This window comes from Eumetopias jubatus, unplaced genomic scaffold, assembly GCF_037043125.1.
Source record: "Eumetopias jubatus isolate StellerSeaLion01/CBP00866 unplaced genomic scaffold, mEumJub1_p1.0 scaffold_8, whole genome shotgun sequence".
Classification (NCBI taxonomy): Eukaryota; Metazoa; Chordata; class Mammalia; order Carnivora; family Otariidae; genus Eumetopias; species Eumetopias jubatus.
In genome coordinates, this window is record NW_028274814.1 from 20,858,325 (window position 1) to 20,874,839 (window position 16,515).

The 16,515-nt window shown below is 37.2% G+C and overlaps 1 protein-coding gene across 2 annotated transcripts in view; it reads left to right on the forward strand.

Annotated features, from left to right (window-relative positions):
• Positions 1-16,515, forward strand: part of ITGA8 (integrin subunit alpha 8) — a 191,783-nt gene that overhangs the window by 82,022 nt on the left and 93,246 nt on the right. The gene's annotated exons all lie outside the window — the stretch shown is intronic.

Genomic DNA, 16,515 nt, shown 5'->3' on the forward strand with positions numbered 1-16,515 from the left:
AAGATGGTTTCAATAAACACTTAGAAATCACTACTAGTTAACTGACAGCTTTAAATATTTATTAAAACCTTGTCTCTTTCTACCACCCTTCCCTTAACTGGGTATTTTCCATATGAAGAGTATTTTTCTGGTTTGGGGCAACATTCCAATAAACTGACGGCCTAAATATACATCACTAATTTCATCCTTCCACTTTCTCTTCCCCTCTGGGATTAGGCAAAAAGGATACTGCCACATATTCTCATAAATTTGCCAGAAGTCTTTTATGGCACTAACATAGATGTTGTAGTGGACTCAAAGCAGATTTAGTATTATAATTATAGGCAAATACCTTCCACATTTTCAAGAACATCTAGTTAAGTTTATTTTCTTAGGTTATATTATACTAGTCCAATCAATGAGGTTAGCGGGGTTCTTTGGGGGGGGGTCATTCATAATATATTCTATGTTAAATAATCCTCCCTATGTGATTCCTTTCCAAAATACATTAGGATGATTCATGAAATTTAATTCTTGGGTTCTAACTTTAGGTAAACAGTTATTTTGGAAAATTACTGCCAGTCATTAGGCTCGTCATATTCTCACCTTAGTACCAGGGAGCTTGACAGACAGGATGGCAGGACCTTCCCCCAGGTAAGGGAGATAAGGGATGTATCGATCACACAGGCAGTTCATCAACTTCTTTCGAAGTCTCCTAAATAAAAGCCAGGAAGGAGAGAAACGTGAAAGAACTTTTCTCTCAAGGAATATTCCTTCTGGGGCTGGATGGAGGGTTGAGGAAGTGAGCCAGCGTAGGACAGGGAAGAGAAAAGCTAAAGTAGGTAAATGTTGGTCATTAGTCGCCTCTTACTTATGTCTTCTTTTATCCCTTCTTAACAATCAGTAAAAAGTCATTTGAGGCCATTCGTTAACTTTATCTACTGAGGCTGATGCAGTTTATACTAACCAATGAAGTTCATGCAGTCTATCCATCTGTCTGTAAAGTGAATGATCTTTACTAAGGCAGGACCAATAATGCCACTGACTGAATTCTTATTCCTCAAGATTGTCTTGAGGCGTTCGGTGTTCGTCTGGACATCTTAGTAAACTTGGGTTCTGGTTCCGGTTCTGCCTCTCAAATGGAAATAGAGATGTCTGGTGATTCATGATCCTATAACATTTTCCTTGATCCTCATCTTCTTGCAAAAGAATGCCACTCAAAGAAGCCTCTTTATATTGACACCAAGTCCCCAGGGACCTATGCAGAGGAAAACCACCTGATGGACGGGTAACTACATTCCATTCACTAGAACTGTGGATTTGAAGTTCACAGGCATAATTCAGGAACTAGACATGTAACTTTCCTCATTATTCTATTAAAAAATTCCACTTGGCTTGTCTCAACCCTCCATTTCCATGAAGAGGAAAACCTTAATGTCATAGTCACTTCCAGATTCAGACTTAATCTCAGTTGAGTAAATGTTCATTTAGATTCAGGACTCTCCTTCCTCCCCCTTTCAAGGAATGAGTAGCGTAGGGCATGCCTGTTGTCCTGGGATTGACAGAGGGGCATGCAGCCCAATGTGTCATCTGTTTTTATTAGTTTCTGCCTGGAGGATAACCCAGTCTCTCCTGGTCTTCGATGTGTTGCTCGAGCTTCTGTGGTTAATCCGATGGCCTGTGTAGTGGCCACTGGCAAAAGTTCCATGTGTCCTGGATCCTCATGCTATTTTGGCCTCTTCCGGTCCCCTCTCAGCATGTGCTTCTATGCCATGGTTAGGAGTTAGACACTTGCAGGTTGGGTTCTCAGGTCTCTGAAATAGTTTTTATCCCCCTAGATTATTCCTTGAGCCATTGCTGATTTTCCACTGGGACATTTTATTACTCCAGCCCTAAGAAAACATTCTTGGGTTTTGCCTGGGCAACAGCAGTCTCCCCCCCACCCCCGCAAAGGTTATTGGGTGGCCTGCTTTCCAAACTCTATAATTCATTTTATAAACTCTATGTCCTAGTCCCCCATGGTCTGTCTTGTGATTTTTCCAAACCAATTCTTCCTGGAACTTAAAAAGAATTAGTTTTCTTTCTCTCTGGGGTCCTGCTCTTCCAAATCAAAATTGCTTTCAGATCATTGTGCCTCCTAGGAGGTTCAGAATCCATTTAACAAGTTGGCTTTCTTCTAGGATATATCTAGTCATCCTCAGTAAGCAGAGCTTCTCAATCTCGGCTGCACATCAGAATCACCTGGGGAACTTTAAATAATGCACCTGCTCGGGTCACACTCCAAACTCAGAATCAGACTCTCTAAAGTCAGAATCTCTGGGCGGTAGAACCCAGACCAGAGTATCATAGTTAAGTAACCTGGATGATTCCAGTGCACAACCCAGCTGAGAACAAATGATCTAGAACATGTTCCCCCTTTAATGGACATAGAATTGACTGGGCATCTCATTCGAGCACATATCCTAATTCAGTAGGTCAAGGGAGTGGGAAAGGTTCCCCTTTCCAATCAGTTCCCAAGTTTTTTCCCTGCTACTGGGCTCCACATTACACCCTGAGTGGTAAGCTCTGAAGCACTGTGTGTACCGGTCACCCATTGAGCCTATTATCACAGGCTGAATGCATGGCATCCCTTCAGATAGTTTGACTTATGGAGACTGAGATGGGCTGCAAGGATTTATGTTCTTACCCAAAACCCTATTTTGAGAAACACGGCTCTAGAATCTTTGTGCTCAGTTCCCATGCCTACGGTAGCCGGATGTGCGGTGTGCTCTTTTGGCAAGCACCTGTTAACTAAGCTCTGGCATTCCATTTATTATTTAGAAGGCTGTCAAACTAGCCCGAGGGGCTTTTCTCCAGGTTGCCTCTGTGTGGTTACTGCCATTGGGATGCTTGGGTACAATACGTGCTCTGGCCCCATCTGGAAAAATTAAGGAAGGCCCATTTAAAATATTTAAGTTTTCATGCACTGCTCTACATTTCCTGGAAGTTATCTGTGCATTTAAAATGATGCCTCACTGACTTTCATTTAAAATATATTATCGCATTTGTTAGGAATTAACCTACCTTAACCTGGCTTAAGCCATAAAGGGAGAGATTTATATTAAAGCTCTAGGAATATCTCAAGGGAACCTAATGACAGGAATTCTGCCAGGCCTCTGGAAGGGACTAACTGGGATCCAAGATTGTCAGGGTAGGGCTTCTTTTCTGTCTCTCTCTTACTCCAATCTCTGCTTTTCTTTGCATGTCACCTCTCTCTCCCTTTCTCTCTCTATCTCTATCTGTCTCTGCCACCCTCCCTCTCTTGCCCATATTTCTTTGAGTACATAGTAGTGTTTCAACTCCAGAGTTTGCATATTGCAGTTTTACTCACTCAAAGAGACTATCTACAATTTATCTCAGTCCCAAATCCTAAGGAAAGGAATCTTTTAGGCTCTGAGGTAAAGGGTGACATTCTCCAAAGAAAGTAGGAGGTGATTTGTGGACTGTGCAAGGATCCCAATAAATATCCACTATGATGCCCTGGCAAAACAAAACAAAACAAAATGGCCCTACGAAATAAGAATAGTAGTAAGAAGTGAAGAAAATAGTTGAGAAGAAAAATATTTTGTTTTAAAAATTAAAATATTAAAAATGATGATGTGATTGTTCACTGATATTTTTATGTTTATTCCTTTTGCTTCAAAGTCCAAAAGAAAAATAAGTAAGAAATTCCTTCATTCAGTCAAAAAATGTGTATTAGTATTTACTACATATTAGACATTGTGCTGGAGGGACAGTGGCAAGGCGTACACAATCACTACCTTCCCAGAGCGGACATTCTAACTGAGAAAAACAGACAGTTAAATAATTACAACAGAGTGTGAGCGTTTTAACACTGAAGTCTTTAAAAGCAAAACTTTTTTTGGAGTATCATAACACCTGAAAAAATTCAAGCATGGTTGCTGAACATTATGCTTATGATTTTTAAAAGTATGTCGTGAGAAAAATATTGTTGGCCTCTGGAAATTTTCTAATTATTTGGTCTTCATTAAATCAGCTGAGGAAAATATATAAGCTCTGTAGCTTCTTACACAGACACCTCCACGAGCCCTGGCAAACTTCCAGAAGCCAAGCTAATATTATGATCAGGGTGACAAATTATGTACAGGTTGTGCCCAGCCAAGGGGCAAGTGAGGGCAGATTCATATGCCAAAGAGTTCCCTCCATACAGGGCCGCCTTTTTAAATTCAGACACAGGCATTTGTGGGCTCTCAGTGGCCCTGTTCCAGGTCCTCCGTTCTAAATAGACCAGAAACAAAATCCCCAAACTCTTCGCTTTAACTACGTGGTCACCTGCAAAATTCATGTAAAGACAAATGTACAAGTGAACAGTAGTTTGAAATTCTGCACTAAAATCAGTTAAACCCCTTGGAGCTGCTATTAAATGGAACACACTTGAAGAACTGGGAGGACCCAAGTGATGGCTTCTGAGGGGGTTATTTTTCCCATTCCTGAGGTGAACACTTTTACCTCATTTGAGGTGTACCCAGTGCTTAGCAGCTGTGTCTGCAAGCAGAGCTGGGTTGGCTTCCCCTGGTCTTCACCGCTTGCCACCTACCCACTTCTGGGCACACTGCTATGAAACCTACGTATGTTAATGGCGGGGTGCATATGTTGCCCCATTGGTTAGGTAGCAGCAAGTATTCTTTACATGTTTTTGATACAAGGCAGCTGCCTTTTGCAGGAAGAAAGAAAAAGATTGTGATGTTTGATGTATATTTATTGTGAATTACAGCTGTTTCATCTGCCAGACTGACTAGAAATCAGGTCACCTGGTACCTGAAATAACCAAAAGCACAGACATGTAAAAGGTGGTTTGATTTACATTTACTCTTTGTCGCATGATCTCTTCTGCAAGTTACAGATGTTCTGTATTTGAGCAGGACCAGACACTTAGTTTCCTTGTCGTAGGGAAAAAGAATTCTACCAAAAAGCAGGCATGGGAGCAATTATACTGCTAACATTATTGCAATTATAGCAATTATTACTACTATGCCATCTACTGCATAGAAGATAGATACAGGGCGCCTGGGTGGCTCAGTTGGTTAAGCGACTGCCTTCGGCTCAGGTCATGATCCCAGGGTCCCGGGATCGAGTCCCGCATCGGGCTCCCTGCTCAGCAGGGAGTCTGCTTCTCCCTCTGACCCTCTTGGATCTCGTGCTCTCTCTCTCTCTCTATCTCTATCTCATTCTCTCTCTCAAATAAATAAATAAAATCTTTAAAAAAAAAAGAAGATAGATACAGTTCATATCCACTAGAATATTATTTTTTAATATTTCTCATGCACACATACATACACTCACACTTACATGTACATACACATACATGTGTATGTATGCATGTGTATTTTTTGTGTATGTGTGTGTGCTCCAAGAGAGTTTATAGGGTAAGGTTAGATGACACTCCACCTCCTTCTTTTTGGGAAATATCAAACCAGTGTAAAAATAACCTATTAAAGTTAGCAGTGTGGCTGGGAACAGACTGCCCAGGTTAAGATTCCCATCCATCACCGATGGGCTGTGTGGCAATGGACAAATTACTTGATTTCTCTGAGCTTCCATTTCCTTACCTGATATTATGGAGCTAGCAATACTTCCCTCACTGCGTTATGTGTGTTTGCACTTTCTAAGTTGGGAAAAGATTTTTTACAAAATGTGAAATGGCTTAGAACCAAAAAGGAAATCCATTTGATTGACATGAACAGACTCAAAGCTACTTTACTTCACAGACATATTGGGCCACATAAAGTGTTGAAAAGCTGCATTCTTGGATTCTGGAGATGGACAAAATGGGTTTCAAAATGGACTCCACAGTTTCCTAGCTGTATAAGCATAAGACAATTTCCTAATCTCTCTTCAATCTCCTTATCTGTGAAATTAGGTATAGTAAGTTGGTATAAAGACAAAATGGCATTGTTGCTATAATATGAAATAAGATGATGTGTTTAAGTTAAAATGGGATTACATAGAACATAGTTTAAAAAATGCCAGCCCTCCAATCAAGTTTTAAAGCAAGACTGTATTTTGGAGGTATTCTTTTCTTACGCACACTAGTTGACATTATTTTCTTTTGCTTTCCATGGCCCCCATTCTTAATTTACAACACCATATTTGCTTCTCCCACCCCAGATGAACACTGATATTGAGACTCTGTTGGGTTGAGACGCACTCATAAAATTCCTGTTGCTGGACCCTCCCTAGAGGCTTCTGATATCAGGAGGTTATTGCCCTGCTATGATGTAGTTCCACCACTCACCCCATCCAACCTCCCACCCCTGCCGTGATGGAGGGTAGAGGAGGTGGGGTAAGGAAGAGATGCTAAGGATGACTCTGGAATTTTGATCCAGAGTACGTGAGAAAAGTATGGTAGAATGGAGAGACATGGGGGGATTTTGTTATAGAAATATAGAGATTCTATTATAGAAATAATATTTGGAATAATTTTCCTAAATCTAGTTTAAACACTCAGTATTTGTTTCAATTTTTTACCGTGCATATTGTCATTGGTACCCATACAAAAATAGGAGTCATTAGTATATTCATTTCTGGCACCAAAATTCTTTTTCCTATTTAAAATATGGATGTATTCAGGTCTCTGTGTTGGTGCTGATTGGAAAATGAGGGTTGGCCAGAGGAGTATCTTGTATACATTAATTGAGTGAAAGCATTTCAGAGAAGAAACAGCTGTGATAGTCAGAAATCCCTACAATTCAATGTTCTAGCCTAATCCTGTTAAACATGATTGTATAACAAGACCATCTGCTAAATGCATAGCCCAGATATTGGAGGGTGGAGGAGGCAAAGTGCAGGTTTTGTTGAGGCACAGAAATCTTGCCGGCAATAAAAACTGGGGGAATACATCGGCTGAATGCCAAGATTATCACTGTCTTCTTTAGGCCCGTAACGTCTGATGATTATACCATGAAGTCACCTCAGACAATTACACCAAATGAAAAATACATGACTCATTATCTGTTTTAATGAGTGCTGTGTGTGTGTGTGTGTGTGTGTGTCTGTGTGTGTGTGTGTGTGTGTGTAAGCAAACAACTGAGCAAGAAAGAACCTTCACATAAGAAGAAATAAAAGGGTGGCTTTAACCAAGGGAACAATGCATAATCAAACATTGAGCTCCTTGAAATTGATTTAAAGTTTAGATGAACTAAATTCAAATCTCATAGTCAAAGTTTATTTACTTCTCAAACTGGTACTCAAGTTCTCCTGAAAAGTAAAACATGATCCTTACTGAGCAAGATTTTCATAATTTCGTTATAAACACATTAGAAATTAGTATATAACCTTTCTTATAAAATATCTTATGAATTAGATTAAATGGAATTAATTAAGTCAACTGACAGAGGTCCTGGACTTGAATCCAGGTCATAAAGTGGAAGTAAAAGTGAATGGAGAGATAAAACCCATGAGTTCTAGAACCATCTCTCCCAAGATAATGTTCCTTTAGTAACTCAGCTTCTCTGGGCCTGACATTATTCCCCTGAATGTGACATGATGCATGGAAAGCTTCTCCAAGGGTCTTTTTGAACTCCATACTCCTCTGATCCTAAAATCCAAAATCTAGACTTACTGCTTTCCAGATAAAGATACTATCAAAAAAAAAGAGAACCGTAAACCAATATCTCTGAAAAAGATAGATGCAAAAATTCGCCCATAAATATTAGCAAACTGAATCCAATAATACATTAAAAAAATCATTCACCATGATCGAGTGGGATTTATTTATGCAAGGGTGGTTTAATATTCCTAAGTCAAAATGATATATCAATCAATAAGAGAAAGGATAAAAACCATCTGATCATTCCAATAAATGCAGAAAGAGCATTTGACAAAGCACAACATCCATTCATGATGAAAACCCTAAACCAAGTAGTTTTAGAGAGATCACACCTCAACATAATAAAGGCCATACATGAAAAACCTACAGCTAACATTATACTCAATGGTGAAAAACAGAGCCTTTCCCCTAAGCTTAGGAACAAGACAAGGATGTCCATTCTCCCAACTTTTATTCAAGACAGGACTGGAAGTCCTAACCACAGCAATCAGAAAACAAAAAGAAATAAAAGGCATCCAAATTGGTAAGAAATAAGTAACACTGTCACTATTTACAGATGACGTGGTATTATATACAGAAAACTCTAAAGACTCCACCAAAACACTACTAGAACTGACAAATGAATTCAGTAAGGTTTCAGGATACAAGATCAATGTGCAGAAATCTGTTGCATTTCTATACACTAATAATGAGCAGCAGAAAGAGAAATTAAGGAAACAATCCTTTTTACAGTTGCCTCAAAAATAGTAAAATACCTAGGAATGAACTTAACCAAGAAGGTGAAAAGCCTGTACTCTGAAACCTATAAAAGATTGATGAAAGAAATTGAAGATGACACAAAGCATTGGGAAGACATTCCATGCTCATGGATTGGAAGAACAAATATTGTTAAAATGTTCCTACTACCCCCAGCAATCGACAGATTTAATGCAATCTCTTTCAAAATACCAACAGCATTTTTCACAGAACTAGAACAAATAATCTTAAAATTTTGTGATTCCATACAAATAATCTTAAAATTTGTATGGAACCACGAAAGACCCCCCAAATAACCAAAACAATTTTGAAAAAGAAGAATAAGACTGGAAGTATCACAATCCCAGATATCAAGTTATATTACAAAGCTATAGAAATCTAAACAGTATTGGTACTGGGACAAAAATAGACATATAGGCCAATAGAACAGAATAGAGAGACCAGAAATAAACCCGCAATTATATGGTCAATTAATCTTCAACAAAGGAGTCAAGAATATCCAATGGGAAAAAGACAGTCTCTTCAACAAACGGTGTTGAGAAAACTGAACACTTACATGCAAAAGAATGAAACTGGAGCACTTTTTTTTTAAAGATATTTATTTGTTTGTTTATTTATTTATTTATTTGAGAGAGAGAGAGAGAGAACAAGCAGGGAAGAGGGGCAGAGGGAGAGGGAGAAGTGGACTCCCCACCGAGCAGGGAGCCCGACGTGGGACTCAGTCCCACAACCCTGGGATCATGACCTGAGCCAAAGGCAGATGCTTAACTGACTGAGCCCAACTGGAGCACTTTCCTACACCACACACAAAAACAAACTCAAAATGGCTCAAGAATCTAAATGTGAGACCTGAAACCATAAAAATTCTAGAAGAGAGCACAGGCAGTCATTTCTCTAACATCAGCCATAGCAACATTTTTCTAGATATGTCTCCTGAGGCAAGGAAAACAAAAGCAAAAATAAATTATTGATACTGCATCAAAATAAAAGTCTTCTGCACAGCAAAGGAAACCATCAACAAAACTGAAAGACAATATACTGAATGGGAGAAGATATTTGCAAATTATATATCTGATACAGGGTTAATATCCAAAATATATAAAGAACTTCTATAACTCGACACCAAAAAACAAATAATCCAATTAAAAATGGTCAGAAGACATGAACAGAGATTTCTCCAAAGAGACCATACATATGGCCAACAGACACATGAAAAGCTGCTCAGCATCACTCATCATCAGGGAAATGCAAATCAAAACCATGAGGAGATATCACCTCACACCTGTCAGAATGTCTCAAATCAAAACCCAAGAAACAACAAGTGTTGGTGAGAATGTAGACAATGAGGAACCCTCATGCATTGTTGGTGGGAATGCAAACTGGTACAGCCACTGGGGAAGCTTCCTATAAAAATTAAAATTAGAATTACCATATGATCCCATCATTTCACTACTGGATATTTACCCAAAGAATATAAAAACACTAATTCAAAAAGATATATGCACCCTTATGTTTACTGCAGCATTATTTCAATAGCCAAATTATAGAAGCAGCCCAGTGCCCATCAATAGATGAATGGATAAATAAGAAGTGGTATGTATATACAATAGATTATTACTCAGCCATAAAAAGGAATGAAATCTTGTCATTTGCAAATACATGGATGGATCTAGAGAGTATAATGCTAAGTGAAATAAGTCAGTCAGAGAAAGACAAATACCATATGATTTCACTCACATGTGGAATTTAAGAAACAAAACAAATGAGCAATGAGAAAAAGAAACAAAACAAACAGACTCTTAACTATAAAGAACAAACTAATGGTTACCAGGAGGGAGTTGGATGGGGGGATGGGTGAAATAGGTGAAGGAGATTAAGAGTACTCTTATCATGCTGAGCACTGAGTAATGAATAGAATTGTTGAATCACTATATTGTACACCTGGAACTAATATAACACTGTATATTAAATATACTGGAATTAAAAAATAAAAAAATTAAAGAAAAAGGATGTTTTTACTACCCAGTCATTTATTCAATTTTTTATATGTGTATGAACTCATGGATATTTATTTTATTTTAAGGGCTATAATCCATTATAATATTTGTTTATATTTGTTGCCTAATGTGTTCTATATCTGCCATTGGGAACCCTTTCCAGTTCATTCCTATGTTCTCTTAATACTTCCCATCCTTTTATGAGCATTTCCTTGCTTTATAACATCACAATATGCTCTTAGCTCATTTTGTATTTTCCGTGCTCCAGCCCGAAATCAACCATTCTTTAAAGACCTACAGTTTCTTTATTGAATAACAGTATTTAGAAATCAAGATCTAGACACTAGGCTTTATCATGGCAGCTATGACATCAAGACTTGTAACGACTTGTTGCCATATATTATAGCTACGTTGCAAACCATCAACATTACTTGAAATCAACAAATTACATTTTCAGTGTTCAGCCTATATTTTTTAAGTCAACATTTTTCATTTTGGTTGTCAACAACAGGTATTTGGGTAACGTTAAGGTAGATAATATATATAAGCAGTTAACACTCTGAAAAACATGTAGGAGGAATTATTAACTATTAGTTATAAATGACTACATTGATACTATTTTGACATCATCCATGCCTTTAAGAAACAATGCAATCATGAAGATAATAAGGCATCCAACAATTAACTGTAGTACAAGACAGCATATGAGAAGAATTTTAAGAGGTAAAAAAGAATAATAATGAATGAATTAAAAAGAGAAGTTTCTGCTAGCTGAGGTGTTCAAAGGAAGCTTCGCAGGGGGAAATAATGGCTAAGCAAGGTCTTAAGATACGGGTATGATTTTAAGTGGTGATAAGGAGACAGCATTCCAGAAAGGAACAAAGCACAACAAAGAAAGACACAGCACAAGAAAAGGCAGTTTTGGAAGTGATTTGGTTCAAACTGAGGAGAGCATAAATGGAGAGAGTCAATGAAAGGTAGATTTGGGGCAGGTAATGAAGGACCTTGAATAACATGTCAAATAATTGGTACTTTATTAGGAAAATAGTGGAAAAAGAGATTTTGTTTAATAATTCAAAATGACACTTTTGCTTCAGTCATTAGCAATGAGCAGAATGAGCTGTCATGAAAAAGGAACTGGAGGGCAAAAGCCATTAAAGCATCCCAGGTGAAAGCAGGGCACTGAACCAGGTGAGTACACTGGTAATATCAGAGCAGCCTGGAGGTGTGTGAGGATAAAACAGGCTCAGCCACCTTCACTCCTTTTGCATTCCCACAAGCAGGGAATGAAAGCTCCTAGAGTTTCACAATCTCACCAGCATTTGATGTTATCAGTGATCTGGATTTGGGTCTTCCTAATAGGTGTGTAATGATATCTTGCTGTTTTAATTTGCATTTCCTTGATGAGCATCTTTACATATGCTCATTTGCCATCTGTATGTCTTCTTGGGTGAGGTGTCTGTTAAGGTCTTTGGCTCATTTTTTTAATGGGGTTGTTTTCTTATTATTAAGTTTTAAGGGTTCTTTGTATATTTTGCATAACATCCTTTATCAGATGTATCTTTTGCAAATATTTTTTCCAGTTTGTGGCTTATCTCCTTATTCTCTTGACATTGTTTTTCACGGAGCAGAAGTTTTTAATTTTAATATAGCCTAGCTTATCAATTCTTCCTTTCATGGACCGTGCCTTTCATGCTGTATCTAAAAAGTCATCACTGTACCCCAGGTCATCTATAGGCTTTCTTCTATGTTGTCTTACAGAAGTTCTATAGTTTTGGGTTTTACATGTAAGTCTGTGATCTGAGTTAATTTTTTGTGACGTGTGTAAGGTCCGTATCTAGGTTTTTGGTGGGTTTTTGTTTGTTTGTTTTTTGCATGTGGATGTTTAGTTTTTCCAGCATCATCTGTTGAAGAGACTATCTTTGCTCCATTGTATTACCTTTGCACCTATGTCAAAGATCAGTTGATCATATTTATATGGGTGTATTTCTGGGTTCTCAATTCTGTTCCATTGATTTATTTGTTTATTCTTTCACCAACACCATACTGTCTTGATTATAGTAGATTTATAGTAAGTCTTCAAGTAGGGTAGTATCAGTTCTCCAACTTTGTTCTTCTTCAATATTGTATTGGCTATTTTGCATCTTTTGCCTCTCAATATACACTTTGGGTCAGTTTGCTGATAGCCACAAAATAACTTGCTAAGATCTGGACTGGGATTACACTGAATCTATAGAGCAATGACATCTTAACAGTATTGAGCTTTCCTATCCATGAACATGGAACATTGCTCCACTTACTGAGTTCATTGATTTCATCAGAGCTTTTTAAATTTTCCTCATATAGACTTGTATGTATTTTGCTAGATTTATTCCTAAGTATTTCATTTTGGAAGGTGGATGGTGATGTAAATGGTATTGTGTTTTTAATTTCAAATTCTACTTATTCATTGCTGGTATGAGACAATGGTTGACTTTTGTATATTGGCCTTGTGTCCTGCAACCTTGCCATAATCACTTATTAGTTTCAGGAGCTCATATGCTGAATCTTTTGTATTTTATACTTAGATGATCATGCCATCTGTGAACAGAGATAGTTTAATTCTTCTCTTCCCAATCTATATATCTTTTATTTCCTTACCTTGTCTTATTGCATTAGCTAGGACTTCTGTTACGATTTTTAAAAGCAGTGGTAAAAAAAATAAGTAAATAAAAGCAGTGGTAAGAGGGGACAATCATTGTCTTGGTCCTAATCTTAATGGGAAAGCTTCAAATTTCTTACCATTAAGTATAATGTTAGCTGTAGGATTTTTGTAGATATTCTTTATAAAGTTGAAGAAGTTCTCTATTCCCAGTTTACTGAGAGTTTTTGTCATGTATAAGTGAGGATATTGTTGAATTTTTTTTCTGCATCTACTGGTATGATCATGTGATTGTTTTCTTCTGTATTTTTTCGATGTAATGGATTACATTAATTGATTTTCAGTTACTGAATTAGCCTTGCATACCTAAATTACATTTGGTTGTGGTATACAATTCTTTTTATACATTGTTGGATTCAATTTGCAAATATTTTGGAGATTTTTGCATCTATGCTCATGAGAGGTATTGACTCTTAGGATTTTTTTTCTTTGTATTTTCTTTGTCTCATTTTGATAGTAGAGTAATACCGGCATCATAAAATGAATTAGGGCATATTCCCTCTGCTTGCATCTTCTAGAGGAGAATGTAGATAATTTATATAATTTATTTTTTAAATCTTTGGTAGAATTCACAGGTGAACTCATCGGGGCCTTGTGCTTTCTGTTTTGGAAGATTATTAATTGTCAGTTCAATTTATTTAATAGATGTGGGCCTATTCCACTTACCTCTTTATTCTTGTGTCAGTTTTGGCAGATTGTGTCTTTCAAGAAATTGGTCCATTTCATCTACATTTGGATTTCCCTGATGCCAAGTAATGTTGACTTTTTCATGTGTCTGTTGGCCATTTGGATGTCTTCTTTGCAGAGGACATAATGATCCTTGACATGTATGTGCCTAACAACAAATTGTGGGCATAGAGTTTTCCTTTATTATCTCTTTAATGTCTATGGGATCTGTCATAACATCCCTTCGTTCGTTTATATTATTAGTAATTTGTGTCCTATTTTCATCTTATTTAGCCTGGCTAGAGGCTCAGTTATATTGATCTTTTCAAAGAATTAGCTCATGGCTTTGTTGATTTTCTCTATTGATTTTCTATTTTCAATTATATTGATTTCTGATTTAATTATTATTTCTTCTGCTTACTTTGGATTTAATTTGCTCCTCTTTTTCTACTTTCCTAAGGTGAAGGCTTAGTTTATTTTAAATCTTTCTTCCTTTCTAATTTATATATTTGGTGGTATAAATTTCCCTCTAGGCACTGCTTTCACTACATCCCACAAATTTTGGTAAGTTGTGTTTTCCTTTTCATTTAATTTAAAATATTGTTTAATTTGTCTTGGGTTTTCTTCTTTGAGCCATGTGTTGTTTAGAAGTATGTCATTTAATCTAATACTTTGGGATTTTCCAACTATCTCTCTGTTATTGATACCTACTGTCATTCCATTGTAGTATGAGAACAAACATTGTATGACTTCTAGTCTTTTAAATTTGTTAGAGTGTGTTTCGTGGCCCAGATTATGGCATATCTTGGTCAATATTCCCTATGAGCGAGAAGAATGTGCATTCTGTTATTCTTAGACGAAGCAGTCTAGGGATGTCAGTTATATCCAACTGATTGATGATGTTAAGTTCAATTATGTCCTCATTGATTTTCTGCCTGCTGGATCTGTTCATTTCTGATAGAGAGGTGTTGAAATCTCCAACTATAATAGCGGATTAATCTATTTCTCCTTGCATTTCTTTTAGCTTTTGCTTCATATATCTTGACAATTTGTTGTTAGGCACATACATGTTAAGGATCATTATGTCCTCTCTGCAAAGAAGACATCCCAATGGCCAACATACACATGAAAAAGTCCTCAACATCACTCGACATCAGGAAATCCAAATCAAAACCTCAATGAGATACCACCTCACACCAGTCAGAATGGCTAAAATTAACAAGTCAGGAAACGACAGATGTTGGCGGGGATGCGGAGAAAGGGGAACCCTCCTACACTGTTGGTGGGAATGCAAGCTGGTGCAACCACTCTGGAAAACAGTCTGGAGGTTCCTCAAAAAGTTGAAAATAGAGCTACCATACGACCCAGGAATTGCACTACTGGGTATTTACCACAAAGATACAAATGTAGTGATCCGAAGGGGCACGTGCACCCCAATGTTTATAGCAGCAATGTCCACAATAGCCAAACTATGGAAAGAGCCTAGATGTCCATCAACAGATGAATGGATAAAGAAGATGTGGTACACACACACACACACACACACACACACACACACACACACACACACACAATGGAATATCATACAGCCATCAAAAAACCAAAATCTTGCCATTTGCAACGACGTGGATGGAACTAGAAGGTATTATGCCAAGCGAAACAAGTTAATCAGAGAAAAACAATTATCATATGATCTCACTGATATGAGGAATTTGAGAAACAAGACAGAGGATCATAGGGGAAGGGAGGGAAAAATGAAAGAAGACAAAACCAGAAAGGGAGACAAACCATAAGAGACTCTTAATCTGAGGAAATAATCTGAGGGTTGCTGGAGTGGTGGGGGGTGGGAGGGATGGGGGGGCTGGGTGACAGACATTGGGGAGGGTATGTGCTATGGTGAGTGCTGTGAATTGTGCAAGACTGATGAATCACAGACCTGTACCCCTGAAACAAATAATACATTATATGTTAATTAAAAAAAAGGATCATTATGTCTTCTTGGAGAATTGGCTCCCTTATTATTATGTAATGCCCCTCTTTATTTCTAATAACTTTGCTTAGTTTGAAGTCTACTATGTCTGAAATTAATATGGCTACTCCTGCTTCCTTTTGATTACTGTTACCATGGTATCTTTCTCCATCCACTTACTTTTATTCTACATGCATCTTTATATTTAAAGTGTGTGTCTTATAAACCACATATAGTTAGGTCTTGTTTTTTGATCCCCTCTGACAATATCTGTGTTTTAATTGGTGTATTTAGACCATTGAAGTTCAAAGTCATTATTGATATAATTAGATTAAGTTATACTATATTTGTTAGTACTTTCCATTGTTGCCTTTGTTCTTTATTATTTTTGTCTTTCACTCTTTTTCTGCATTTTGTAGTTTTAATTGGGCATTTTATATGATTCCATTTTTTTCTCCTTACTTAGAATATACTTCTTTTCAACTTTTATTAAGTGGTTGCTCCAGGGTTTGCAAAATACTTTTATAACTAATCCAAGCCCACTGTCAAATAACACTGTAGGACTTCACATGTAGTGTGGGTACCTTATAAATAACAAAATAATCCTAATTCTTCCTTTCTATTCCTTCTATCAATGCTGCCATATATTTATATGATACACACACACACAGACACACACTATGTGTAAATAAAATATACCTACATACTAAGTGTAAGTCATATATATACAAATACAGTGTTGCTATTATTTTGCTGTTACATGTTAGATCAAGTTAGGATAAGAAAAGTAACATTTTTTATTTACTTTCACTTATTCCTTCTCCACCACTTCATTTCT